The sequence below is a fragment of the Eumetopias jubatus genome, unplaced genomic scaffold (assembly GCF_037043125.1).
Source record: "Eumetopias jubatus isolate StellerSeaLion01/CBP00866 unplaced genomic scaffold, mEumJub1_p1.0 scaffold_1, whole genome shotgun sequence".
NCBI lineage: Eukaryota > Metazoa > Chordata > Mammalia > Carnivora > Otariidae > Eumetopias > Eumetopias jubatus.
The window spans coordinates 116,008,518-116,036,187 of record NW_028274807.1 but is presented as its reverse complement, the minus strand read 5'-3'; the positions used below and the strand labels follow the sequence as shown (position 1 = coordinate 116,036,187).

Here is a 27,670-nt window from a genome sequence, read left to right as displayed (position 1 = left end):
TAACTGACCAATTACAACCAGGCACAGTTCCTAAGGTTACCAAAAAAAGGAAAATTCCATAAGTCCCCCACTCTGCCCTATAACTGTGGCTCCTTACCCCCACCTTATTGCAGACAGTCCCTCCTTTTCTGTCCTGCTCGCTGCTCCCTTGTGGTATATATCCAGTAAACTTCCATCTCCTGTTCTGCCATGGGTGAATTCCTTTACTGCTGGTGCTACTGACCCCACCTACTGGGGTCCCCCCACATTCTATGAATAAAAATCAACTGGAACAAAAATCAATTCAGCATAGTGAAATGAAAAGATTGAAATGAAAATATACTGCAATGTAGTGGAAACTTTGTCTTAGTAGAAATGGAGATTTAAAATCTCTGTTGGGGCAAAAGAGACCTATTGACTAATGTCAGCAAGACAAGTTCCCACTATACCCATATCAATGGCCCACATCTCCTTTAGACTTCCTGTGTGTATGAGCATGTGAGCCCAGAATCTATTGTAAAATAAGTTTCTGCTTTTCCTTCAGATCTTTGTGTTCAGTTGTGTTGGCTAGAAGACATGAAGAAAGGGAACTTCACTCAGTCATTTTCTTTACCCATCATATGTCTCCTATTTCCTGAAAGTCTCTATAAACTTCATTACTCTTAACCAGTTGTGGACTTCCTGCTCTGGAAGGAAGATCTCACTTCTTTCTTTTTTTTTTTTTTTTAAGATTTTATTTATTTATTTGAGAGAGAGAATGAGATAGAGAGAGAGCATGAGAGGGGAGAGGGTCAGAGGGAGAAGCAGACTCCCCGCCGAGCAGGGAGCCCGACGCGGGACCCGATCCTGGGACTCCAGGATCATGACCTGAGCCGAAGGCAGTCGCTTAACCAACTGAGCCACCCAGGCGCCCGATCTCACTTCTTTCTTACTCAGAAAATTTAAGCCATCAGACATGTAATCAGATAATTTCGTTTCCTCTTCTTAGAACAACAAAAATAACAACAATCACATCCCTTCCTGTTCCTATTCAGGGTTCAGGGTTATACCTTTCCAATCCATGTTGATGACTTCTGCTTCCCTTCCTTATCCTGAGGGATCTAGCTTTGTCAAGTTATTTCTGAATTAACTTCATTTTCTTCCTCCTGACTGTCCCTACCCTGCCTATGCGCAGACCTCAGTTCTCGAGTATGGCCGAGAAAGAATTCAGAGCCAAACTCTCAGGTAAGCACAATTTTAAAAGCAATTAAAGAGAAGGTACACTCTGAAGATGGGAGAGCGGGCAGGCCCAGAGGTGGCACCTGCACATTGGGATTACAGGTGTCTTTTCTTTTTATGTTTGCATAGGTTATGGGTCATAGGTAGGGTGGTCTCTCTCTGAGGTTACTTCCAATCACCTAAGGGACTCCTCCTATCAGTTGGGAGTGTCAAGGAGGGTCTAACTTGCAATGTGAATCTACTATAAGGAGGATATAAGTTACTGTAGGGCAGAGGTTATAGGGAAGATTGCACTGGTATCCCCCACGCCCCATGGGTCTTTTGCTGTTGTTTGGAACTTGGTTTCCGCCCTATTTATCAGTTGGAAAGCATTTGTTCTCTGCCCATATTTAGCTAACTGCCTTCTATATCTTAACTACTCCCTAAACCTATAAATATTTTCAAGCCTCTTTATAAATAAAAAAAAGAAAAAAATGCTTCTTTTTTATCCTCCAGTTACTAACTGGCTTCCCTTCACTTATCTCAGGAAAACTTCTTAGGTGGGATGCTATTTTGTGTACCAACTAATTCTCAGACATCAGCTGTCAACTCAATTCTGACACTACCTGGAGTTATCATAGACCCCTCCAGTTCAGGGCTCAATCTCACAAGACTGTCCAGTTTTACATATCAGTCACAACCCTTGGGCCACTCATACTTCTGACTAATAACTTGGGGGGGTTCCCAAAACCCTCTGCTCAGGTTTGATAATTTACTGCATGGCTTAGAGTATAGGAAGCACTTTGCTTGCATTTACTGGTTTATTATAAAGGTTACAAATGAACAGCCAGATAATGAGATACATAGGGGTGAAGTCTGGAAGGGTGTTGAGTACAAGAATTTCTGTCCCTATGGAGTTAGGGTATACCACCAACCCAGAAGTTCTCCAAACATCTTGTTTAAGAGTTTTTATAACCTAATCTCTAGCCTTCCTACTCTCCCTTGAGGTTGGAATAGGGGCTGAGAATTAACATCCTCCAATCTCAATGTGTTTGGTGTTTCTGGTGAGCAGCCCCATGCTGAGACTATCTAGGCACCCCACCCTGAGTCAACTCATTAGCATAAACTCAAGAATGATCAGTAGGGACTCCAGATGAATAACAAAAGATACTTTTTATCAGTCAGGAAATTCCAAGGGTTTTTGGAACTCTACAGCAGGAATCAGGGACAAAGATCAAATATGTTTCCTATTATACTATGGATAGGATACATTCATTGCATGTCCCCTCAAATTCTTTCTTTACTTCCTCTTGATTTCTTAATACAATAGTGTTTCTGCCCTGACCATGTCACTGAAACTAGTTAATGGATTTCTTATTCAACAAATTCAATAGATATTTTTAAATTCTAGCTTTATTGGACCTCCTTCCTACATTTGATATTATGGATCATTTTCTCCTCACTTGAAGTTTTGTTTTGTTTTGTTTCCCATAACTTCATGGTCTTTCTTTTCCCTCCTTCTATATCTCTACCAATCTCGTCTCACTTGCTTTTCTGGATTTTTTTCACACCCAGTCTTCCCATTCTTATCTGAAACCAGTGGTTCTCAAGTGCCATTTTGGCATGATTGTGTACCCTATTTAGTTCTAATTTGTTTATTAGTAATATAGTATTACTTTTAATTGTGTTACTTTTACTTCCTAACATCATTTTTTAAACAAAATATTTCAAACATACAGAAAATTACACAGAATAATATAACAAATGCCATGGACCTCCTACCCAAATCCAATATATATTTATCATTTTAAAGTATTTGCTTCATGTTCCACAAATAAGTGAAACCATATGATAATTGACTTTCTCAGAAATTGGAGTGGGAGACGAACCATGAGAGACTATGGACTCCGAGAAACAAACTGAGAGTTTTAGAGGGGAGTGGGTTGGGGGCATGGGTTAACCCAGTGATGGGTATTAAGGAGGGCACGTACTGCATGGAGCACTGGGTGCTATACAAAAACAATGAATTGTGGATCACTACAGCAAAAACTAATGATGTATTGTATGGCTAACATAACATAATAAAATTAAATTAAATTAAAAAAAAAGTATTTGCCTCATATAGTAACATCACATTGAAACAGTGCTTGTAAGCTTCATCAGTTGGTTTCTTTCTTGTCCTACCAAAATAAAAATACTAATCCAAAGTATCTAATTCTTATTCTTATTATTCTATTTATTATTCTAATTATTTTTTACTACCTCTCCATAAATGATATATATTATTTTGCTTACTTTAAAATTTTAAATAAACAATATCCTTCTGCAGCTTACATTTATACTTAACCTTTTTTTAACAAGATTTAACTTAGCTGAAACATGTAAATGTGGCTACTGCTTTTAGCTGCTGTCTTGTGAGCATTTCATATAGGGCTATATGCATTTTTTTAATCCATTTTCTTATTGAAAGTCACTTAAATCATTTCAAAGTTTTGATTATTGTCAAAAATTTTGCAACAAATATCCTGGGTAGGTCTCCTTGTGGAAGTCAGTATGTACTGATTTGGGATTTCTGGGTCATAGCATGTGCATACCTTCAAGTTTACTGGATATTACCAAAATGTTTTCCACAGTGGGCACATGCATTATACAACCTCCTACAGTATCTACAATAGCCCTTTTCTTCCATCTACACTGACATTGGCAATGTAGGTAGTGGGTAAGAGCATATGTCTTGAAGTTCCAATCTTGGCTCTGACACTTTTTAACAATGGGACATTAGCAGTAATTTAACCTCTCTATTCGTGTTTTCTTCATCTTAAAATGGGAATGGTATAATACCTATCTCATAAAGCTAGGAGGCCATTGCTTTCCTGAGGGGCTCTCTTCCAGGCTCTGTCCCGTGTCGGCATGGCCCGAGGAGGTCAGTGAGAACTTGCCCGCCAGAAAAACATGAAGAAATCCCAGGAAATTAGCAAGGGAAAAACAAAAGAGGCTGGCTTGACTACCTCTCAGAGAAAGCAGAGGGACTCTGAGATAATGCGACAAAAGCAGAAGGCAGCTAATGAGAAGAAGTCTATGCAGATGAGAGAAAGATGATGACTATTTGGAAAAACGTGGGTGTTATTGTCAACTAGGTGTATCATAAGCTCTAAGGTCAAAATTTTGTGGAGCAGTCATATGTTATATCCTTATAAAACTATTTTAAACTTTACCTTTCAGCCTGACTTAGTGTAATGTTTCAGAACCATTCTTCAAAGAATAAGACACTAACCATTCATGTGAAAAAGAAAAAGTAATGTAAAATGGCTAGGATGGTATGGAAAATAGCTGATTAAGGATTAATCATTTTCCTGCTGTTGTTATTGTTGTCAGGCAATTTAGTGAAGAGATTAAATGTTCAAGGTTGTTTTCCAAAGAGGTTTGAATTCCAGCTGCAACACTTAATCAATTTTAACCTGAGATTCACTTTTCTTATCTGTAAAGGGGCATTATAACAATCTCTAAGTCATGGTGTTTTGTAATGATCTAATGAATTAATCCATGAATAAGCATGAAGCATTATTTGATGCCTAGTGAGCAGTCGATAATCACAACTGGTATAATTATTGTAATTTTTTTTTTTTATTGCTGGAATGGTAGGTGTGAGATGGTGTCTTATTTTAATTTGCATTCTCTACTGACAAAGTTGAGCATCTTTGCATGCAAATATTGACAGTTTACGTTTCCTTTTAAACAAACTACCCATTGTAGGATGAATCACACACCTGATCTAAGGACTTGCAGCATTTATTCCAGAAATATCTGATTTGACAGTACTCAGTTCAAAAATAAGGATGGATGCGGGAAAATGCAGGTTATGGTCGATGATTTTGTCCATATCCGAATGCACTATATGCTGCTGTCTTAATGTGTACTATATAGATGCAGGTGACCCAGTGAGGTGGCCTCTGTCATATATCAAGATAAGGCCACATGGAGGACGAGTCGAATAAGTAAAACTTACTTGCATTATTCAAAGTATTCTGTGAAGGTTTTGACTCAGTCCATTCCTACTACTGAAATACATCAATAGGGGACTCTACATATTCATGGTCTTTGATACACGTTTCTGTGGGATTTTTAGTCTACTTATTTGTAGGAATTATGTATATATTTTGAACAATAGTTATTTTTTATAGGCATCTTTTTGTAGTCTGAGGTTTGTCTTTATCTTGTCTCCTACCTTAGAAAACTTTTCAACCTTAATACAGTCAAACCGATCGGTGATTTTGCTGATAGCTTATAATTTTTGCATCTTGATTTGGATTTTCTTTACTATGTTGAAGGTATAAAGATGTTCTATGGGTTGTTTTATATAATTTCAAATTTTACTTTTACATTTCTGTTATCACTATATCCTGTTTTTTAATTATTGTTCATGTTTATATATTCTTACCTTAATAATATAATAGTTGTCATATAAATACATTTAAATGTTTTTTATAGGTAATTACCTAAAGATATCAAGCTTGAAAGGAAAAGTACAAAAATTTAAAGATCAGTAGTCAGAAATTAAGATAAAGGGCTAATGAGGATTATAATACAAATCAAAGGGAGAAAAATGATCTACTTTACAAAACCTTAAGAAAATAGGAACAGTGTAAATGGAAATATACCTGTAACTTCCTACATATGCCTTTTTTTTTAAATTTCTTTTTATTATGTTATGTTAGTCACCATACATTACATCATTAGTTTTTGATGTAGTGTTCCACGATTCATTGTTTGCGTATAACACCCATGTTTTTAAATTCAATGACACAGCACCCAGCACATGTAAGTCCTACGTAACTCTAAGTATAAGCTATCATAGCAGATGCTGTCAGGGTCTCACCCACCTGCCCCAACCTTTCAGTGAGCTCAAATCAACTAGTAACTGCTAGTGTCTGCCTCTCTGTGCCTACAGGCGGATTTGATTGGATTTGTGGAGTGTCAGTGCACAGTGTGTGGCAGGCCAAAAAAGCCAGGGAATTCATACCCCCTGGCAGATGCCCTCTAAAGTATGACTCTGTGGAGTATATTTCTGATTCCTCAAACATCTAGTTATTTTACTGTCAACCCACACAAGACTGCCCCAAGCTTGCTGGCTCCTCTGCCTCAAGAGTGGCCTTTTGCCTAGGCCTTTTGTGAAGATCTTCAGTTTCTTGTCCAGCAGCTGGAATAAATTAGAAGCTGCAGATTATCAATCACTGCTCTTGTTTCTCCTCTACAATGTTTTCCTCGCAAGTCATGCTCTACTCAGCAGCTGTCCTTCAACCCTATGATGTTAAATTTGATGCGGCTTTTCTACTTATCTGCGGTAGTTACATTGTCTGCAGTAAGCCACAGTACCACAGTCACAAGCAGAGGTCTCAGGTATTTTTTATTTGTATTCTATTACTTGAATCAAACAATATAGGTTGTAGACTGTTGGTTCTTAGTTATTTGCTGAAACTACTATCTACTGGTACGACTCGGCATCTTCTATTCTCTTGCCTCTCTTGCTGTGAATTGTATTCAATTTGATTCATACAGTAATTTCCCTGAAGTATTGACATGTTCCTTTAGCCTAAAATAGTTTAAAGTTACCACGAATTTTATTGCCCTTCTCCATTAAATTTGGGTTTAAAAATGCTTTAACTCTGCCACTTCGCCGCAATCCTTCTTTCTTGTTCTAATTTACTATATTGTTTGCATTTGGTTTTAAAGTATTTCTTTGCTTCTGGCACTGGAAGGTTCTTTTATATCTTCTTTAAACCTCTGTCAATGTGCTGTTAGTCATTGGTAGTGATAAATTATATAGACTATATAAATTATGTATATAGGTATATAGACAAATATGCAGAGGCTCTATTTTATCAATGTATTTGAAGTGGGATGTGAGGTCTTATAGTCCTCATGATAGTCTTCCATATTTCAAAAATCTTTATCAACTTAAGAAGTAAATTAGAGAGAATTTAAGGGTACCACTTTAATGTCATTCTCATTCATTTGAATACCTAAATGCTACTTGAGAAATGTAGTCAGCAGGATAGCTTGACTCAATAACTAGGAATTGCACATAATCTGAAACTGATTTAGTTACGCCATCATCTACAGAGACTGACATTGTTCTGTGCCCATTATTAATTGTGCTAGTATCTCATATCTCCACACACATTTGGAACGTTTCAGCAAAATCTGGGCATGAGTTTCATGTGCAAATGTCATTTCTTGTGTGTATTCTTGTGGAAAATATTTGAGAACTGTTTTTTTTAGACATCGTTTTTACCTGACTTCATCCTTGGCCCACTCATCTTCTCTTCCCACACTCTAGTAACCTCTAGGTTTGTGTGATTCACTCTCATAGTTGTAATCATATTTCCTGTGTTACCCATCTAGCTGATTTTCAAACTGACAGGCATTTCCATCTGAATAGGCCACAGGTAACTCAAACAAATTAAGACCTAGGTTGAGCAGTTCATCTCTGCACGAAATCCTTTGTCCCTTCATAGTTTTCCCATCTTGTCACTTACCCAGTCATTATTTTTAAATACCGGGTTTGAATTCATGAGATATAATACTATAAGTGTAAAATCATATTAACATACTTTAATACTTTGAGTATAACCAAACCATTATTCAGGGCCGATTTATTTCCTTTGAATTCCTTTTATATTTGCAGAACAAGAAAGACATGTTTTGTCCTCACCTAACTCTTACTAAATAATAGCATTGATTGATTTTCCATCCATTTTTTAAATTTTAATTTCACTATAGTTACCGTACAGTGTTATATTAGTTTCAAGTGTACAACAGAGTGATTCAACAGCTCCATACATCACCTGGTCCATCTATTTTTTTTTTAAAGAGTAGAATAGTGAATTCAAGGGTTTTTGTCAATTTTAACCAGGACCTTATGAATAAGAATAAACAGAAAATATATTAAAAGTATGCAAAAGCACACATAAATTGTTTAACCATAACTTGAGATACGTGAACTAAAATTCAGTAACTATTTAAAATATTACTTGTTGGAATCTGTTTTAGGAATGTACTTAATTTCCCAATTAGGAATCCCAGATGTTGATCAATGCCTTAGTTTAAACTAAATAAAGACAAATATTATTCCCTATATTTGAATGTTCTGATGGATTTTCATATTATCCTTGGATATGAGATGGACTGAAGTGCAAAATACTTATTAGAAAAGTATTCTTTCAGAGACTCTCACTTGTAGTCTCAGCACACAGATTTGTGTACAACAAATACATATTCAGTTATAATGTAAATATGCACTTGGGTGTAGTAGTAATACAGATATGCTGCAGTTATTATAATAACTGCTCTGTATTTAGTGCTTTGTACAATATGAGCTTTTAAAAGGAATAGTTTTCTTCTCTCTGTTCTCTGAAGGAAAAATTTACAGAATGATACCGGGCAGAGCAATACAAAAGGAAATGGAAAAAAATGTATTTTAGCTAATTATTTCCCATTATTTGGATTAAATCAAAGTACTGGGGGGGGAGCTAATTTTTTTGTAAAGTTCCATCAAAGTACTCTTTCCTTTCCTTGATTTTTCTTACCTCTTTTATCTCACTTTTCTTCTCTATTCATACACTAAGAATAATGTATGAACTCTATTCATACACTATTCATCATCTAAGAATCTGCCCACACTATCACCTTTTTAACAAAGCCAATACTTAACTTAAAATATATATCCACTTTTGAGCCTAAAGTAATGTTTCAAATTCACTCAATATTTATTTGAAAAATACATGTTGAACGACTAATATGTACTAAGGATGGGAACATGAAAACAAAGATGATAGAGTCCTGTCATTCAAGGAGCTCATAATTTGGTAAAAGGGACACACATGTAAAAAAAAAAAAAATTCTATTAATGAGTAATATGTGCCTTAATAAGAATGTGAGGCCATTACAGATTGGTCAGGAGACCCTTCACAAAAGAGATGATGTTTAAGTCTTTCTGAAGGATGAGTGCTGTGCCAGAGAAAAGACATGGGATAGGCAATAAGCACTGAGGTCTGTCCAAGACTTTTATGGAACACGTTACAGCTGAATAGAGAGGCCGTTGGTGAAATTCTTTTAAGGACATAAACTAAAAAAATTAGCTGTTTGTGTGATTAAAATATTGTTTTTCATTTTGTCATTTAAAATATTAGATTGATTTTTAAAAACAGCATTGCTTCAAAATTAAACGTCTATTATGTGGTAATTACAAGTAAAAGAAGCGGAGCCAATTATCAGAACATGACCAGCTTCAAAATGAACTATTCGTAACAGTCTCTTGAAAAATGCACGTTAACCTATGATGACGCACAGGAAAGCATATTTCAGAGTAGGACTGGATTAGTACAGCAAAGAAAAGAGAGGACTAGTTCTATGGCAACTGGGCATGTGAGGGGAGAAACAGAAAGTCACTGCTCAGTGGGCATGCGGGCTGCCTCCGTGCACTTAAAACTTAAAACAAAAGTGAAATAATTACAATAATTCTAGGCTCCAATTAGGCATCAGAGAAGGGTTGTTAAATTTTTTTAGTTAGTTTTTAAAGATATTATTTATTTACTTGAGACAGAGCTTGCGCACAAATGGGGGGTGGGGCACAGAAGGAGAGGGAGAAGCGGACTCTCCACTGAGCGAGGAGCTGGAGTTGGGGCTCCATCCCAGGACCCTGGGATCGTAACCTGATCCTGGGATCATGAGCTGAGCCAAAGGCAGACGCTTAAGCGACTGAGCCACCCAGGCGCCCCACTAAATTTATAGAGCATTGGTTTATAACCTGGGCACCACTGACGCAGACTCAGCAGGACAGGTGAATTGACAATATACAGATAGAATTAGAAAACCAACAGAACTGAGTGACAGTATTTGAACCACAAAGCTCCATGATTTTACAGTGTTATGGTTTTCTATCTAGTGAATACCTTCTTGCTCTAGCTGTTTCCTTTTCTTGAATGTTCATATAAAACACCTTGTGTCCTTCAAAGTCAATTCAAAGATTATTTCTCTGAGATCTTTCCCAGCTCACCATTCTCCCCACATTCAGGTGTATGTGAAAATAAGCAGTTTCATCTTCATTTCTTCCACAGAAATATATATATTTCCTATGTTAAAAGTTATCATGGATAGTTATTTAGAGTTTGGGACATGACCTTCTGAAAATATTACATTTTAGATTTATAAAGTTGATGTGATTATAAAGTCTACTTAAAATTATGAAAGATTTTTAGTAGAGAAAAGTAATTTGGAATGGAGAGTAACTAAAAGGAAAATAAATTTGTATATATGTTTATCAATGTAGTTTCTTTAAAATGAGTATATTCTTTCAAAGAATGTTCTCTATGTTAGGTGATACTGCTTACCTGTAGCTACTGTGTGAGGCATGAAGGATCATAACGGATTGAATACCATTCTCTCTAATTCTGAACCTGTATAATTAATAGCCATCCATTTATATGATTTCTATTCTTTGGAAACATTCATTTATTATTTGAGGACTGAGATTTCTTTTTTGTTTACATAATATTTAATAAGTATTATGCTCCCATCTCATTTTCGACATTGACCTTCATTTGCTCATTTAATTCTAGAATAACAAGCGGTGGCCCTTCTCTGTCATGCTCACTTTTAAGGGTCACTGTCATATTTTCAGTGTTAAGAAACTTAGGCTATGCCTTGCACAGTGTTTGATTATATTTAGTAATGAGAATGCCAACGACCTGTTAGACATTTACAATTTTTCCCAGTCCATAGCAGAAAATTTTTAAAAGAAATAAGGATAATTAGATCTTTTCCACAGTGTTTGTATTCCTGAATTTAGCATGGCATCTCTGAGTTTAACTAAATTTTGTTTTATGGAAGTATATTTTTCCAGACATAAACATTCTCCCTCTGAATTTCCTTAGGTAATGTTTTATAACCGTACCTTATATAATTAAAGTGCCCCACTCACTGATCATGTCACTGACACATAATCCTGACCACAGAGAACACTTTTAGTTAAGATTGACTTGGATTCTGACCCATCCTATCATTCAGATTTCATGGAGCTAAAAGTGGAAGACTCCTCACACACATAATATTTTGATCCCCGTGCACCATGGATCACATCTGAAAGAATATCATACAACAATGACCTCTTCATGGATTTAAAGGCCCATTAGCCTAACAGCTGTAATTACTCATTTTTATAACTAAGTTGATTAATTAACGCTGTGAAGGGCACATTGCTTTCTAGAGCTAATAAACAGTAATATGATTTCTATCAGGACAATATCTCTCTAAGATATATAAAGAGGACACTACTTTTACTCTATACTATCAACAAGCATTTACCATAACATTGGTAGAATACATTATGTTATATGTGTATACCTATTGTTTTTATTTTTTTGTAATCCTAATGAAGTATGAATTAACATTATTACTATTTTGCTAGTATTAATTTGTGCCCACCCCCCTTTGTTTTGTGAGAAATTTCTGACTGTTTTGTACCTGAAGTTAGGCAAGTAAGGATGATGTTTGGAGAAAGAGTGCAAGGACCAGTATGTCTCAGATTCATGGTTACTCTGTAACAAACATGCTTTACAGCTTTTAAGTAAGTTACTTCAACTCTCCGAAATAGGTAAAATTAAATGAAAAAAAAAATGTAGCTTGGCAAAAACAACCCATTGACATATAGTAATTTACATAAATGTTTTGGTGACTTACATGATTCACTTTCCTTCTGAAAGGGTAAAAGGATGATAAAAAGTATAAAGATGTCAGAGATGAATAGCACACCTGAGATTAAAGAACATATAGATTGTGATTAGCTTGAAGGAAAAGACAGTCATCTGATCTGTACTTACGTTTGTGTTTCTCACCACAGTTCCTGCACACAGTAGTTCTACAGGCTGACCACTTTGTTATTTTGCTTGGTGAGTCACATTTGCAAATGGTAAATTCTTAGATAGCAAGATTGTAATAGTTTATAGATTATGTAAATTTCTAATTATGCCTAGTAATACAAGCTGCATTGTTTTTTGTAATTTGCACAAAAAAACTCAGGCATAATTTCTCTTATTAGAAATAGCAGAAAAGGCTTCCTTTGTAACATTTCTAAAATAACAGGAATCGTAAAAGACACATAAAAATGAAGATAGTAGTCCTTGATATTGCTAATACATCTTTCTATTGTTCTACAGAGTTAAATAGATTTTTTTTTAAATCATGTTTGGCAATGCTTTTTGAACAAATCTATAAACCTATATAGAATGTTAAGCTCAGACATTAGACAGGTATGATCAGACTGACTTGTAAGGAAAAAAACTTTCTCGGTGTATCTGGTATTTAGTGCTCTTTTCAAGAAGTGAGCCAAGTGATACTCCTACCAAGACTTAATTTTTCCTATTCTAAATCCAATGTAAAGATCAACTGGCTGCAGTTATGTTTTTTTTTAAATCATAATAATTATGTCATTACTCCAGAAGCCACAAAAAATACTTGTGTGTATCTCTGATAAAAAACAATATTCTTGAGTTGTGAATAATCATACTTTTGTTATACTTGAATAATCACATATTCTTCTGAATCTAAATAACTAATTCTAATAAATGAGGTTCTGGATAGAATGTAGTTTAGCAGAACATAAAGGAGAACAACCTAAAAGACTTCATTTTTAGCACATCATTTAACATATCTCAATTGGATCAAACCAAACATTTTCCTTGCAGAGAACCGACTGATGCCAGTCATATTGTTTATATTGTTGTTGCAGACATGATTTGAGTAAAGCTCTAATATTCCTTATTCAACAAAATGCTTGGCAGCTATGTGCCACGCTCTGCCATAAGCACGTGTGAGGCACTATAACAAAACCTTCAAAGACTCTTATCTTCAGGAATAGTAAAGTTAAGTGATATTAGAGAAGGTGCTAAATTCTGATATTTGTTACTGCAGAAGGTATCATGTTCTCACAGAATCTTTTATTGTAAGTTTCTAACAAATAAAACTAAAAGAAAGAAATGTTTTTCCCAGTTTGCAGAACTGTGGCCATATGGGCTAATGGCAGCCTTATCCATACTCAGATTTTCATTGTATGAAATAATGAGCAGAATTTGATTCTTTGTGAACCAAATATTGCCCTTTGATTGCCTTGGGCTCCTGGCAACTTGGTGTTCTCTACTTTGGATTGCTTTCCTTAACATTTTTCACTCCTGTCTACTGCCAAGGGGCAGCCGCTGCTGACAGGACCATCCATGCTATAGCATGTCATCCAGGCAAGTATCCATGTGGGCCCCAAGTCTCAACTCTTCCCCTCAGGGCAGCCTTTGACCCTTTACCTGAATGCTGAGTCAACAAGTCAACAAGCTCCTCAAGAAGCTCTGGAAGTCCCTTCCATGGGTCCTCCTAGGCACTGTGGCCAGACTGATAGTGGATCACTCCCACTGACTGGGATGGTACTTATTTATTTGTTATTTATTTATTTACTTATTTACTTATTTATTTGACAGAGAGAGACACAGCAAGAGAGGGAACACAAGCAGGGGGAGTGGGAGAGGGAGAAGCAGGCTTCGCGTTGAGCAGGGAGCCCGATGTGGGGCTCGATCCCAGGACCCTGTGATCATGACCTGAGCCAAAGGCAGACGCTTAATGACTGAGCCACCCAGGTGCCCCTGGGATGGTACTTTTTTGATAGGATCAAGAGATAGGCCACCGAAGTAGTGCTGTTATGCTGATTTGGGGTGACTGATATTGTTCATATGAGCCCTGAACAAATAGTTTCTTAAGAGCCTGCATGCCCTAGGGCGAACTTGTACACCCTAGGGGGCGACCCTGTATGAACCAGTTTGGTTTTCACCATTTTCGAACAAGGAATATAATATTTACCCTTATCAATTTTCTTATAAATGGGTTCTACTAATAGCTCACCTTCTGTTCTCTTCTTTATTGTAGTGTTATTTCTCTTAACTTGCTTTATCATAGTTTATATTGAGTTCTCAGGAGGTAGAAAAAATAAATATATGTGCTTACACTGCATCTTAAATAAGAAATTACCCCTTTATTCTAACCGTAAAACTATGCTTTTTGCTTGTGATTTTTGAGCAAGTTTTTGTTACTTTCAACAAAAAAAGATTGAGTGTGCCTAATTGTCAGGCTTAAAATGTAAGAAATTAGCAACTTTATTTTGTTCTTTTACTAAGTTTAGCTGGGTTCTCAGAGTTGGTTATAACTCTCATTAGAATGAGACACAGATTCCAACAACTAGGTTATCGTGGGAGTAGAGCCTGAAATAGTTAAGAATGTAGATAGAGTGAAACAGGGAGGCTAGAGGAAATATATACAGCACATAATATGCTGTCCCTGCCTTTTCATAGAGTGCACAGCAATCTATGTGAAAACATTTGTGGGTAGTAAACAAGAAATTAGATGTTGAAGAGGAGTTAAAAAGGGAGAAAGGACAAAGAGACAAATGTAATCTTCGTGGTACGTGTTTATCATCTCCCAGCTCAATGCGGGATATAGATGACACTTCCCCAGTATATTTTCAGGTGGCCCCTGGGACAAGGGGCTGTTTGAAGAATCTCTTGAATACCCCAAATTACTATTTTCTTCATGTAAGATATTCATGTGTGTTTTGTGTAAAACTGGGTGTTTTAGAAATCATTTAATTGTTTTGGCAGTTTGGTTTTCCTTTGGCAACTTGAAGAAGCAATATGAACTACTAAACTTGACCTAATATTCAATAGGACAAGAACTGCAAGTTACTGAAACCTTAGACGAAGGTGACCAGCACATGTTAGAAACTACTGGAGTCAAAGGCGAGGAACCAAATACAGTTTAGGAAAATAAAACTACAAGTGTTTAGTCAAGACAGGATTGTTTTAATGCCAATGATTTTAAAAGAGGAACACTGGAAAGTGATAGAAGGAGCTTAAAAATAAAATTTGGGCAATAAAAACACAAATGGGACCAAACCAGTGATATTTATATAGATACATATTTTCAACAACTCTCTTTTGGAGGCTTCATTGTACCAAATACTGTGCTAAGCTTCGCAACACAAGTGTGATGAAGACAGATCAGATCCTAAAGAAGTCTACTTTCTAGAGAATGCATCCCTGGGACTATGTAAGTTCCAGCGTAGCCAAAAAGCCCCGTGTTCCACTTGAGTTTCATACGGGAACGTGCATCCTGGATTTCTATCTACCTTATTCAGATCCCTTTTCCTAGTAACATCACAGCATGCTAAAGACAACAAATTTATCAAGAGAACACTTGATCCTCATTATTTGAGGATTCTGTATCTGAGAATTTGCGTAGCGGCCAAAATTTATTTGTAACCCCCAAATCAATATGTATGACACTTAAATGGTCATTTGCAAACAAGTGCATGCACAGGGAGGTGAAAGATGGAATCACCCTAGGCTCACATCCTCAGTTGAAGTTGAACAAAGTGACACTCTATCTTCTGGTTTCAGCTCTCATACTACAACAATACAAGAATCCTTTTTGCAGTTCATTTAGTGCCATGTTTTTTTGTTTGTTTATTTTGGTGGGTTTTTTTCTTTTTTTTTTTGCATTTTTTGGTTTTTGTTGGTGATTTTGCTATTAAAACGACCCCCAAACAGTGCCGAAGTGTCCTTTGTTGTTCTTTAGCATAAGAAGCCTGTGGTATGCTTTGCAGTGAGAAAGAACAGGTGTTGTACAATAAGCTTTGTTTAGGCATGACTTATAGTGCTGGTGGCTGTGAGATTCAGGGTTAATGAATCAATATATATTAGGTTGTCTTTAAACAGAAACACACATAAAATAAGTTATGTATTGTTCATTTGACAGTAGGCTGGCAGGAGTCTAACTGTATTTCCCCTAAGAGCAATGATTTGGTATTAGCTAATTAGTATTCCTGGTGACTTTAGAAAATATAACTACCACGAATCAATGATATATTGAGCTTTCTTATGGTTCAGATAACTAATATGCAATCCTACAATGATTGTATTTGGTATTAACTTATAAGCCCTATTAAATGTTGGTGAAATTATTAACCCTTGCTCCCACCAGCAAACACCCTGCTCAGGGTTATCTGATCCTCCTGTTTCTTTTATTGTGTTCACCTGACACTTTTTTTTTTTTTTTAATCCACACTTTCGGATCTACTTTCCACGTTGCCCCATATCCCACCCCACTAAGGCTGCTTCCTGATATTGGAAGTAATTCGCTCATTGCAAAGACCTTTGGATTTCTCTTTCAGCAGTAGCTCTGTATTCCTTCATTAAAATAGTGACTTTCGGGCGCCTGGGTGGCTCAGTTGGTTAAGCGACTGCCTTCGGCTCAGGTCATGATCCCGGGGTCTCGGGATCGAGTCCCGCATCGGGCTCCCTGCTCAGCGGGGAGTCTGCTTCTCCCTCTGACCCTCTTCCCTCTCGTGCTGTCTGGCTGTCATTCTCTCTCTCAAATAAATAAAGAAAATCTTTAAAAAAAAAAATAGTGACTTTCTGCCTCAAGTACATGGACTTTGTCAACTGTATTTCTATTACTGTCACTATTTCTCTTCTTAATTGCCCTAGCAAAAATCCATGTAAATGCTGGAAGTCAGGAATAGCAGCTTTGGATGCAAACTCACTCTATCAAGGTGTTTTGCAAAAACATCTATGAATATTCACTCTCACTTTGATGGGAGGGATTTTATAGATCATTTTAAATTGTGGCAGAGGTGGAAAAAAAGAAAGAAAAAAGATTATCCAGGTTGTAAGTCTAAATGACCTTGTGTCATTCAAAAACCCTTATTCTGGGGTGCCTGGGTGGCTCAGTTGGTTAAAGCATCCAACTCTTGGTTTCTGCTCAGGTCCTGTTCTCAGGGTCTTGTGATCGAAGCCCCCCCTTCCATCCCCCAGGGTCAGGCTCTGCTCTTAGCTTAGCACAGAGTGGGCTTGTCCCTCTCCCTCTGCTCTTCCCCACTCGTGCTCTCTCTCTACAATAAATTAATAATAAATAAAACCTTAAAAAAAAACCTTTAATCTAATATCATTTTTTGTCTCTTCCTGTAAAACAGCCCGTGGCAATACTATAGACAAGGCATAATTCTATATACATAAAAAAAGGTGGAAAAGCCTACAACCCAGAATAAACTATAGATGATATAAAACCTTATGCAACCAAAAAAGTTTATAAATTTTATTTATTTTTTAAGATTTTATTTATTTATTTGACAGAGAGAGAGACACAGTGAGAGAGGGAACACAAGCAGGGGGGAGTGAGGGTGGGAGAAGCAGGCTTCCCACCAAGGAGGGAGCCAAAGGTGGGGCTCGATCCCAGGACCCCAGGATCATGACCCGGGATCATGAAGGCAGACACTTAATGACTGAGCCACTTAGGCGCCCCTATACATTTTATTTTAAGCTAAGGAATGATCTGAATAGTTGAGAGACATATAGAATATTTTCTTCTTCTGTCCACTCAATTTTAAAATAAGTATTTTAGCTTGTAAAGAATTTTTCTTTTTTTAAGTTAAGAAGAAATTGAAATCAAAGATACTCAAAATGAAAGTAAGAAAACTGAATGCCTTTAAAAACTGAAGACTCGTGGGTTGCCTGGGTGGCTCAGGCAGATAAGGGTCTGCCTTTGGCTCAGGTCATGATCCCGGGTCCTGGGATCGAGTCCCGCATCGGGCTCCTTGCTCGGTGGGGAGCCTGCTTCTCCCTCTGCCCGCCGCTCTCCCTGCTTGTGCTCTCTTTCTCTGTCAAATAAATAAATAAATAAAATCTTTAAATAAAAACCAGATAATTTTTAAAAAGATAACTTTCAATCAGTTTAATGCAAATGAGATAAATCATTAGTGTTGGAAATTATGATTTTCCACACCAAGTAGAAACTGACAGTGATTTTTATAATCTATCATATATGTAAAGAAATAAATATATATTGAAATGTTGCTGGGAATCAAAGGTATGTTTAGTAGTTTTCTTGTGATTTTTTATTTCAATATCCTCTGCCTCTATGGCTCTTTATTCAGGTATATTCAAAATAACTTAAAAGATAAGTACTACTATTATCGCCACTTTACAGATAAGGAAAATGAGCCATATAATGTAATATAGTTTGTGATAAAGATTTTTAAATATATTCACTTTCACATCATCTTTCATAATGTATCCTTTACACAATGCTAAAGGTTGATATTGCTTATTTAGTTGTTAAATAATAGCATACAAAATCTGTTTAAGAAATATGTTAATGTAATGCAATTCAAATCATTATTGTAGTTCAAATCCAATAGTTGAACTTACACTTAATTTGTAAGATAAGGCCATAAACTGATAGGAAAGAACATGTCAGCAAAGTGATTTCTAGAGGCAAATATTTTCCCCCCTGCTTTGGAAGAAGTATTTTTAATAGCTTGCCCTGCCATAAAAGAGGAGACCCACGATATTTACCTTTTCCTGACTTGGGTGTCTTTCGGGGAAATCCATAAATAACTCCTTAGAACTCATTCTTAATATAAAATGGCAAATATGTATTAAAAATATATATGTTAAATACTGTTATAAAATTAATACCAACAATACATAACATTTGCAATGCCCTTATAACCTTTTAAATACTTCAATATCTATTAATGGGTGCATCAGTATCATCATATTGAAAATGATTCATCATTCCTATTTAACTTTAATTTTCACTTTCAAGTACCAGTGTGAAAACTAGGGAATTTTCACAACAGTCTCATAAGGAAGACAAAAATCATAGAATGTTGGGCGCCTGGGTGGCTCAGTTGGTTAAGCGACTGCCTTCGGCTCAGGTCATGATCCTGGAGTCCCAGGATCGAGTCCCGCATCGGGCTCCCTGCTCAGCAGGGAGTCTGCTTCTCCCTCTGACCCTCTTCCCTCTAGTGCTCTCTCTCTCTCTCTATCTCATTCTCTCTCTCAAATAAATAAATAAAATCTTTAAAAAAAATCATAGAATGTTATTTAATTGAATTTCTATACAATTGCTTTAAGTAAAATAGAGTAGCAGGGATGATGAAAAGAGATAAAATCTAATTTTCTAATAAATTTATTTACAAGTGAGTGTTCATTTCTTTTTCTATCCTAAGATAAATCTGAATTTTTAAATTTTTTTTTCAGAAACTTAATGGAATTTTACTAACCACATAAGCAATGTTTCTGGAAGAAAAAAAATCACCATTCTAAAATTTGGGTGACAAAAACTTTGTAACAAATAAGATATGCCAGCAAAGATATTTTTAAAGAATAGCGGTGCCTGGGTGGTTCAGTTAGTCGGTTAAGCATCTGCCTTCAGCTCAGGTCATGATCCCAGGGTCCTGGGATGGAGCCCCACCCTGGGCTCCCTGCTCAGTGGGGAGCCTGCTTCTCTTTCTCCCTCTGCCCCTCCCCCTGCTTGTGCTCTCTCACTGCCTCTCTATCAAATAAATAAAGTCTTAAAAAAAAAGATACTTTTAAAAATATATGAAACTTTTCTATTTAAACTGAAGTGATCATTCTAACTTTATATTATAGAGGACCAGGAAAGAAATTTCATCCCTTAAGAAGCTTAGATGCTAATCACTCCTTTCTTGAGGAGCTTACTTATGTTCCTTTTGTGTGTTGTTTTCTCTTTTCATTTAAGCCTTTAGAGAGTGAAATGTCTTTTATAGAAATGATAACTTGAAGGTGTTTTTTTAAGCACACAAAGTAGCTGCACATACAAGGAAAAGAAAAGGAACACCATAGGCATGAGGCATATTGTGCCTTCAGTTTGAATAAAGTTCAACAGCCAGAAGAACACTTGAAGAATCAAATCATATAAAATATTTAAAGGATTTTGATGCTAACAAGGACTTAAAAAGCTGTGAGATCAGAGTGAGTGCAGTGACATATAATATACTGCTGTCACTATACTGTTAACATGTGCATGGAGGAAACTTGAAGTTAAAAAAAAAAACCTCCAGTTTCTTCTCCACATAATCTGAGTAATACTTTTAAAATTCTAAGTCAAATGAAGTCACTCATGTGCTCAAAACCTTCCAGCGGCTTCCTGCCTCCTTCACAATCAATCCAGGTCCTTGCCTGGGCTTTCTTCTGCCAACTGCCTCCTTTTCTGACCTCTCTTTCCCCTCTGGGCTTCAGCTACAGTGGCCCTCATGTATGTCTTTGAACACACTGCCATCTTCTCAAGCCTCAGGGACTTGGTCCTGACTGTATCCTCTACCCTGGAAGGTTTGTATGTTGATCAGATAAACCCAGAGCTCAGTCCCTTATTTCAGTCAATGTCCGGTAAGGAATATAGAAACCCCTCAAGATAATTCACACAGAGAGAGATTCAGTGCAAGCACATGGCAGCAGAAGAGATGGAAGGGCTTGGAGGACAAAATGGAGAGTAGAGTATTAACTAACTAAAACCTGTTGCCTTCCATGTTGGAAAGAGTACTGCCTCCAACCCCCCAAAATTGTTCCTGTCCCACTCCTAGAACCTGTGAATGAGTTATGTGACTATGGCAAGAGTGAATTAAGATAAAACTGTAGACGGAATTAAAAATATTAGTCAGCTGACTTTAAAATGAGATTTTCATGGATTATCCAGGTGTTGGAATGTAATCACATTAGTCTTTATAAGTGGTAGAAGGAGGCAGAAGAGTTAGAGTGGAGAGATTTGAAGATGCTATTCTGCTGGCTTTGAAGATGGAGGAAGGGGTAGGTGTCCAAAAATACAACAGCATCCCAAAGCCGTAAAAGTCAAGGAACAAATTCTTCCCTAGAGCCTCCAGAAAAATCAGCATGGTAACACCTTGCTTTTAGTCTAGTGAGGCTTATTTTGGACTTCTGACCTCCAGAAGAAAATAAATTAACGTAAGTAAGGAAATAAGTAAGAAGTAAGAAAATAAATTTGTGGTGTTTGTAAGCCACTATGTTTGTGGTAATTTGTTACAGCAAAAACAGGAACCTCATATAGCACCCTGGAGGCTATGAACACACATGTCCATCCAAGCTGGGGGCTAAGGAAACCATGTTACTATAAAAAAATTCAGGACCTGTAGTTTTCTTATTTATGACAGTTTTGATTATTACAGGTTGGTTCACAGACTAGGCTTACACATTCATTTTTAGAGTTTTAACTTTCACCTATATGCTCACGCTTTTTCAACTATTTCTCTTATCCTTTGAATGCTCTAGGGTAGCAAACTTCTAAATCACTTTTTTGTAGACATTTTTAGTAGATGTTAAAGGCAACCCCAAGCTTATTATATTCAGAATAAGACTTATCAATTCTAAAAACTACCACTGTATTTATTCCCTTTACTCTTCAGGATCCCTCAAACAGCCTGCATTCATCTGTATCCCTTATTTCGGTGAAAGGCCTACTATCACTTGGCATTTTAAAAAATCAAAAGTCAGACTTCTATTCCAACATGTATCAATTATTACCCACTGGCTATTTTAGACTCTAACAACTTCTTGATCTTTCCCCCTCCTCACCTCTGCATCATATTGACTCCCACTGTGCTAGTTCTGGCCAATGTTTTTTGTCTGGATGATGGCTTTTCCTATTTCTTGTAGTTTTCTCCCATTTCCACTAAAAGCTTTTCATTCTTGCCTGCCTCCACCTTGTGAACAGTTTTCTCTTTACATTTTGATAGGATCTCACATTGTAAGTTCCTCCTTCAAAAGATAGAATCCAAGAGCCATTATTTCCTAGTCTCCTATTAAATCAGTATGTAGACACGTGATCTAGATTCCACCACTCAGACACACACAGACAAGATTCTAGTTCTGAAGTGAGCAGTGAGGGTCTCTTATGTTGTCAGGGGTGGTGGCAGAAGTGATGGTACAGATTTCAATATCAGACTATTTTTGTGCAGAGTTAGGGTGATAAGCATTATCAGGGGAGGCTTGGACACCAGCCTAGCTTGTGATGCAGTTCTGAGTGCTTCTCTGGTAAATTTAATCTCAAGCCTGTTTCTCTAGACATCTCAATGTTTCTATGAGTTACTATCCTTTAGCAAATTATTTTGCTGGTTAACTAGCCATAAACATACAGAGTTATATCTGTCTTCTACATTGTGACTGGAATGATCTTTAAAAGTGAAAACTGAATTCCACTGCCTAACCTCATCACTATTCAGTTCACTCAATGACAAACAGGATGAAGTCCTGCCTTCTTTCACTTAAACACATGGTCCTCTGGTCCACCACTCCATCCAGCCTTGGTTTCTTTTCCCTCTCGTCGTGTATTCCACGTGAAGTTTCACAAGTCCATGACTCTTGCTCCTGATTCTATCTAAAATATCCACCTTCCCTCCCCCAATCACCGAGTTCATGCTGATCTAAAACTCATATCACGCACAGTCTCTAGGAAGGCTTTGATGTCTTTTCCCCACCCCACTCCATGGTCCTGCTTGAGGCAAGGGGCCATTTCTCTGTGATCTCATAGTTCCCTACAGCATCCTCTATCATCATACTTCTTCCATTCTATAGAGTTCTCTGTGCCCATGTGTCTCCTCTTACTACTTTTGAGTTCCTTGATAGAGGCTGAAAATATCCAAATCAGTTAAATTTGTGTATTCCCCACAGCTAGCTAGCACCTACGCTTTAATATATTCATATATGTTTGAGTGATGCTGCTATGGGTCTGAGGATAACTGTAAATGATTAGGATTATACTTAAAAGGAGAGTGAGGAAAGGATAGGGAACAAGCTTTCTCTTTCCCAAGGCAGTGGGATCTAGGAACGTTGACTTCTTTCAAGATGCTTTGTGAGAAAGAAATTCTATGAACAAACGTATTTAGCAAATATTGCAGAGTGTATCTCTTATTGGTGATTTATTATTTTCATTGGAATATTAAAGGTTCTGAGAAATGATACAGTATCTAAATGTATAACTTTATTTCTCCATTTTGTAGTATTGCAGACTAATGAATTGAAGGAATAGGGGTCCAAAGGATACAAATTGAATGATAGGGTATAGGTGAAAACAGAGCCACTGTTATTTTGCCTGTCATTTTTAGAGCTGTGGTAGTGGGAGTCTGTTTTATTATTCCATTATATTACACCTTTTCCCAATGTTCAGAAAACTGCACTTTAAATGTTTTTATACGGAAGAAGAGCCTAGTGCTTTTAGCCCTGATCAGAATCAATGATGGCATTGCCAAGTCCGAGGAAAAATATTTGACAGTAAACTTCTGTCTTCAATCCTTTCATTTCAAATTGATCTTTCAGAATTGACCTATGCAGCTGTCAACAATCCTCACTTTAATACTGATTTGACTCAATGTCAAACAAACCAAATAAGCAGGGCAAGTCAAGTTAGCAGACAGTAAAATTGACACTTTTTGAAGAATAATTTGTTTTAAAATGATGAATATCATAATTTTTATGAGTTTAGACATTACAGTAGAAACTATGTGTCTGTAAAAGAATTGATTTCTTACCAGAATAGCAACTAAAGCAATTCTTCAATGTAACTATCTATGGAATCATAGCAATTTTGTTTGAAATTCTATATAGAAACAAAGCAAATTTCATACAGTTATCAATTTTAATCTCTCACAGTAGAGTTTGTTAATTGATGCTTCTCCCATGCGTTTTAATTTTTAGCTGAGGAAAATAGTTACCCAGAAAAATATACTTCCCCTCTTTTGTTGCAGTTAGATGTGAAGCGATGACTATCTTCTGGCCAATGGGACATAAGTGGATGTTTTCTGTGTCAGCTTTTAGGAATTTCCTTAGGAGGACCCTAGAGAAATCCCTTCTATATCCTGATGGATATCTTGGGGAGGGACCTTTGCACCATGAGGATAAGAGTCACACCAGAGATATGGCAAGTGAATAAATTGGAAGAATCTAGATTGTAGTAGATTGTTTCTCCCAAACATGGGCACAGCAATATTTCAGATCTCAAATGCTCTTCTAGAACCTGTGCCTGTTACTGCTGATGCTTCCCATAAAGAGGCAGACTAATTTCCTTTCCCCTGGAACCTGGTGAGATTGTGCTGGCCTCAAAGAACACAGTGTGGTAGAAGTGACACGGCAAGACCTCTGCGACTAGGTCATAAAAGGAGGTTCAGCTAACGGGGTCCTTTTCCCACATGGGACACTGACCTGTGGGACTCAGCCCCCATGCCGTTAGGAAGCACAGGTGAGAGAATAGCATGGAGAGGCACAGATTTATGACTATGCGAGACTTCCGATGAATTCAGCCCCCCAGACTTTAAATCTGTCTGACACTCAACCCTGGAGCAAACACACATCATCCCCCTGTGACCTATCCTTATGCCTTGCCCATACAACCTAGCACAATAAATGTTTGGTTCCTGTCATTAAACTGTGGGGCAATTTTGTTACAGAGCCAGATACATTGAAACACTTGATTGCTGGGGATTTTGTAGATTAGTGCTGTTATCCAAGACGTGGAATGAATGGCTCTGAACTTGAATGTGAAAAATAAGTATATATTATCATAGTTAATCAGTATTAGTCAGGTTTTTTTCTTCCTACTTATAGCTGAATTTAATCCAGCTTTTGAAAGTGAGTCTCCTCGGCTCAGGTCATGATCCTGGAGTCCCGGGATCGAGTCCCACATCAGGCTCCCTGCTCAGCAGGGAGTCTGCTTCTCCCTCTGATTCCCCCCTCCCGTGCTCTCTCTCTATCTCATTCTCTCTCTCAAATAAATAAATAAAATCTTAAAAAAAAAAGAAAGAAAATGAGTTTCCTCATGCTCATATCTACAACCGACATTGTATAGCCATTACCAAGATCTTGATCTTGAAACGCATGAGTTCTAGATTTGTATGTTCAACTGCCTATTGGTGATCTTTGCTTTCATGTCTCACAGGAAGATTAGATGCAACATATATATCTCAGGTCAAACTAACATTTCCACAATCTGACCTTCTTTTTATATCCTTCACTTTGGCAAAAGGCATCATCAGATACCCAGCAAATTAAAAAGCTAGGTATTTCTCCTTTCCTCTCTTCCATTCATATAATTGTCCAACTGTCCAGAATCAAGGTCTGTTGATTCTGCCTACTAAAATGTTCCCTCCCTCAGCATACATTGCTCATGTCATATTTCTCTATTAATTTCTTTCCCACCTTACTCCACAATTCTTTTTCTGCAGTAGCTTTCCTGCTTATACTTTCATCAATCCATCATCCATTGTGATCACATCAGTTCTCTGATGATAGAGCTCTGGCTTACATCTCCCATTTGATATCTCATCATAATTCCAAGAGAATGTAGATATATTCTCTATAGAGAACCAAGAGAATGTAGCTAATTCATTTCTGTATCCTCCAAGCACTACTTTATGTCTTGACCACAGCATGTAACTTAGAGTTCTTTGTTTCTCCATTATAATGCACTATCTAAAAGGCACTGACTATATCTTTTCCCTCTAAATTTTCTATAGCCTAATTTCTTGTGTGTTATATACATTCATAATTTTTTTTTTGAATCAGTGAACTACTGAACAGGCTACCATATGCCTACTCCTCCCCCTACTCTAACAATGAGAGAAAGTAACAGATGCTTCTCTTGCTTACACTGTATTTTCCTCTTATAAAATTAACTTTTATTGTAATTTATTCATTTAATTGCCTATACATATGACATCAGCCATTTATCCATTCCAGACCAGAGGTGGATTTACTGTGAAGTTAACAAGGCCTAGGCTTCAGGACCACTTAATTATATGACCTCTTCTAAAACCATATATCTATTTTTTTTCATAATTTTATTCTTTTTCTTAAACATTGTTTCCCAAATTATATACATGCCTCACAAAATCTGGATTCATCCCTGTTCCAATCAGAATTTACTAAGTGTCTGCCATGTAACAGAGACTATAGTACATCCTCACAAATACAAGAATAAATGAAATGAATTTAATTCTACATAATTTCTTCAAGACATCAAAATAGTTCATTTGCAGGAGGTCGTGCTCACTACATCTCATATTGTGACAATATCTGTTAATGTCTATTCTCTCTGTCCTTCTCTTTATTCCCCTTAGTATTCATAGAATTGATCCAAAACCCTTAGAAATCTGATCTCAACATAACTGCAGGCCAAATCGCCTGCAACTTCCCCACTTCCTAAACACCTCTTTACTCCACTAATTATATGTTCAAGGCAAACTAAACTATTCATGAATAATGCCCTGATTGTCTCTCTGATCAAATTATTTTTTTCTCCTTTCAGCATCCAGTTTTTACAATACTGTCTAAAATATTTCCAACCCACATTGGCAGGGTTAACCACTACTTCCTTTGCCCTCTAAGCAATTCGATCATACCTTCAGTATGATGTTTGTCCCCATGATGTTTGTTAGTTAGGAGATATCAGTTAGAATTGTATTCAGCTGCTTGAAAACACAGCATTGACAATAGTGACTCTATTAATGATTTTGTTGGCTGATCGACGTCTTTTCTCCCTGTTCTGTGCCCAGGAAGGGTGGGTGGCCTTAACAGACTGCTTCACTCCACCTCCTTTCTCTGGATTCTGGTTGGGGGTACTGGCAGGAAATTGGTATTTGAAAGAAGAGGGTGGTCAGAGAATGTATTCTTTCCCTTACTCCCTGCAAGGCTTCAGCAATGGCTTTGTCTTTCTGCCTGTCACTTCAGATCCTATTGAGTGACTTTACTGCTCTGGTCCCAGCTCTTTGTTCTTGTCAGGATCTGGCATCTCTCTCCTTTTGTCACATCGGGCAAAGCAGAGGTAATGACTTTCTGCTCTTGTTGTGTCTGGGTGCTTCATCATCTCTATTTTAGTTCCTTTAACCTTGACCTTACCACTGCAAATAGTCCCTTTGTTGCCTTCATTACATTTTTAAAAATTACCTCTTTGAGTATTACCATCTGCTCCCTGCAAGAATTGGAATCATGTGTGGACCCAGAAGACAACTTTCAAAATGTACCTGATTATCTGTTTTTTCTTGTAATGGCAGGTACTTTTTACAAAGTGAGAAGAAAAATCATACAAATGTTAAAAATTGAATAAGAGTATCTTATTTTCTGCAAAGCATTCCCTTATTGAGGGTTGGTATTAGATTATTTGGTATTAGCGTTTGCGTATCTATTCACACCATCAAACTGTATCATGATTTAGAAAAGTGTGAGATTACACTCTGTCTTCTTAGACAAAAGAGGGATAAATGACTATGTGTTTTGTACAGAACATTTTATAGTCATAAACTTTTCATTTTAAAAATATTAATCACAATTGGTTTCATGAGGAAATTAAATTTTAGAGCAGATTTTAGGGGGAAAATGCTTGACTAGGAGTCAGGATTTGGGTCATAATTCTAGTTCTACTAAGAAATCATTGAGGTAAATCAGGGCGTGGCAAGATGGCGGAGGAGTAGGAGACCTGGATTTCGTCTGGTCTCAGGAATTCAGCCGAATAGGGATAAAACCATTCTGAACACCTACGAACTCAACAGGAGATCGAAGAAGAGAGTAGCAACAACTCTTTGAACAGAGAATCGACC

At 36.9% G+C, this 27,670-nt stretch overlaps 1 pseudogene; it reads left to right on the top strand.

Annotated features, from left to right (window-relative positions):
• Positions 1 to 4,086: 4,086 nt before the first annotated feature.
• LOC114205560 (small EDRK-rich factor 1 pseudogene) lies at positions 4,087 to 4,275 on the top strand (annotated as a pseudogene).
• The last annotated feature ends 23,395 nt before the right edge of the window (positions 4,276 to 27,670 follow it).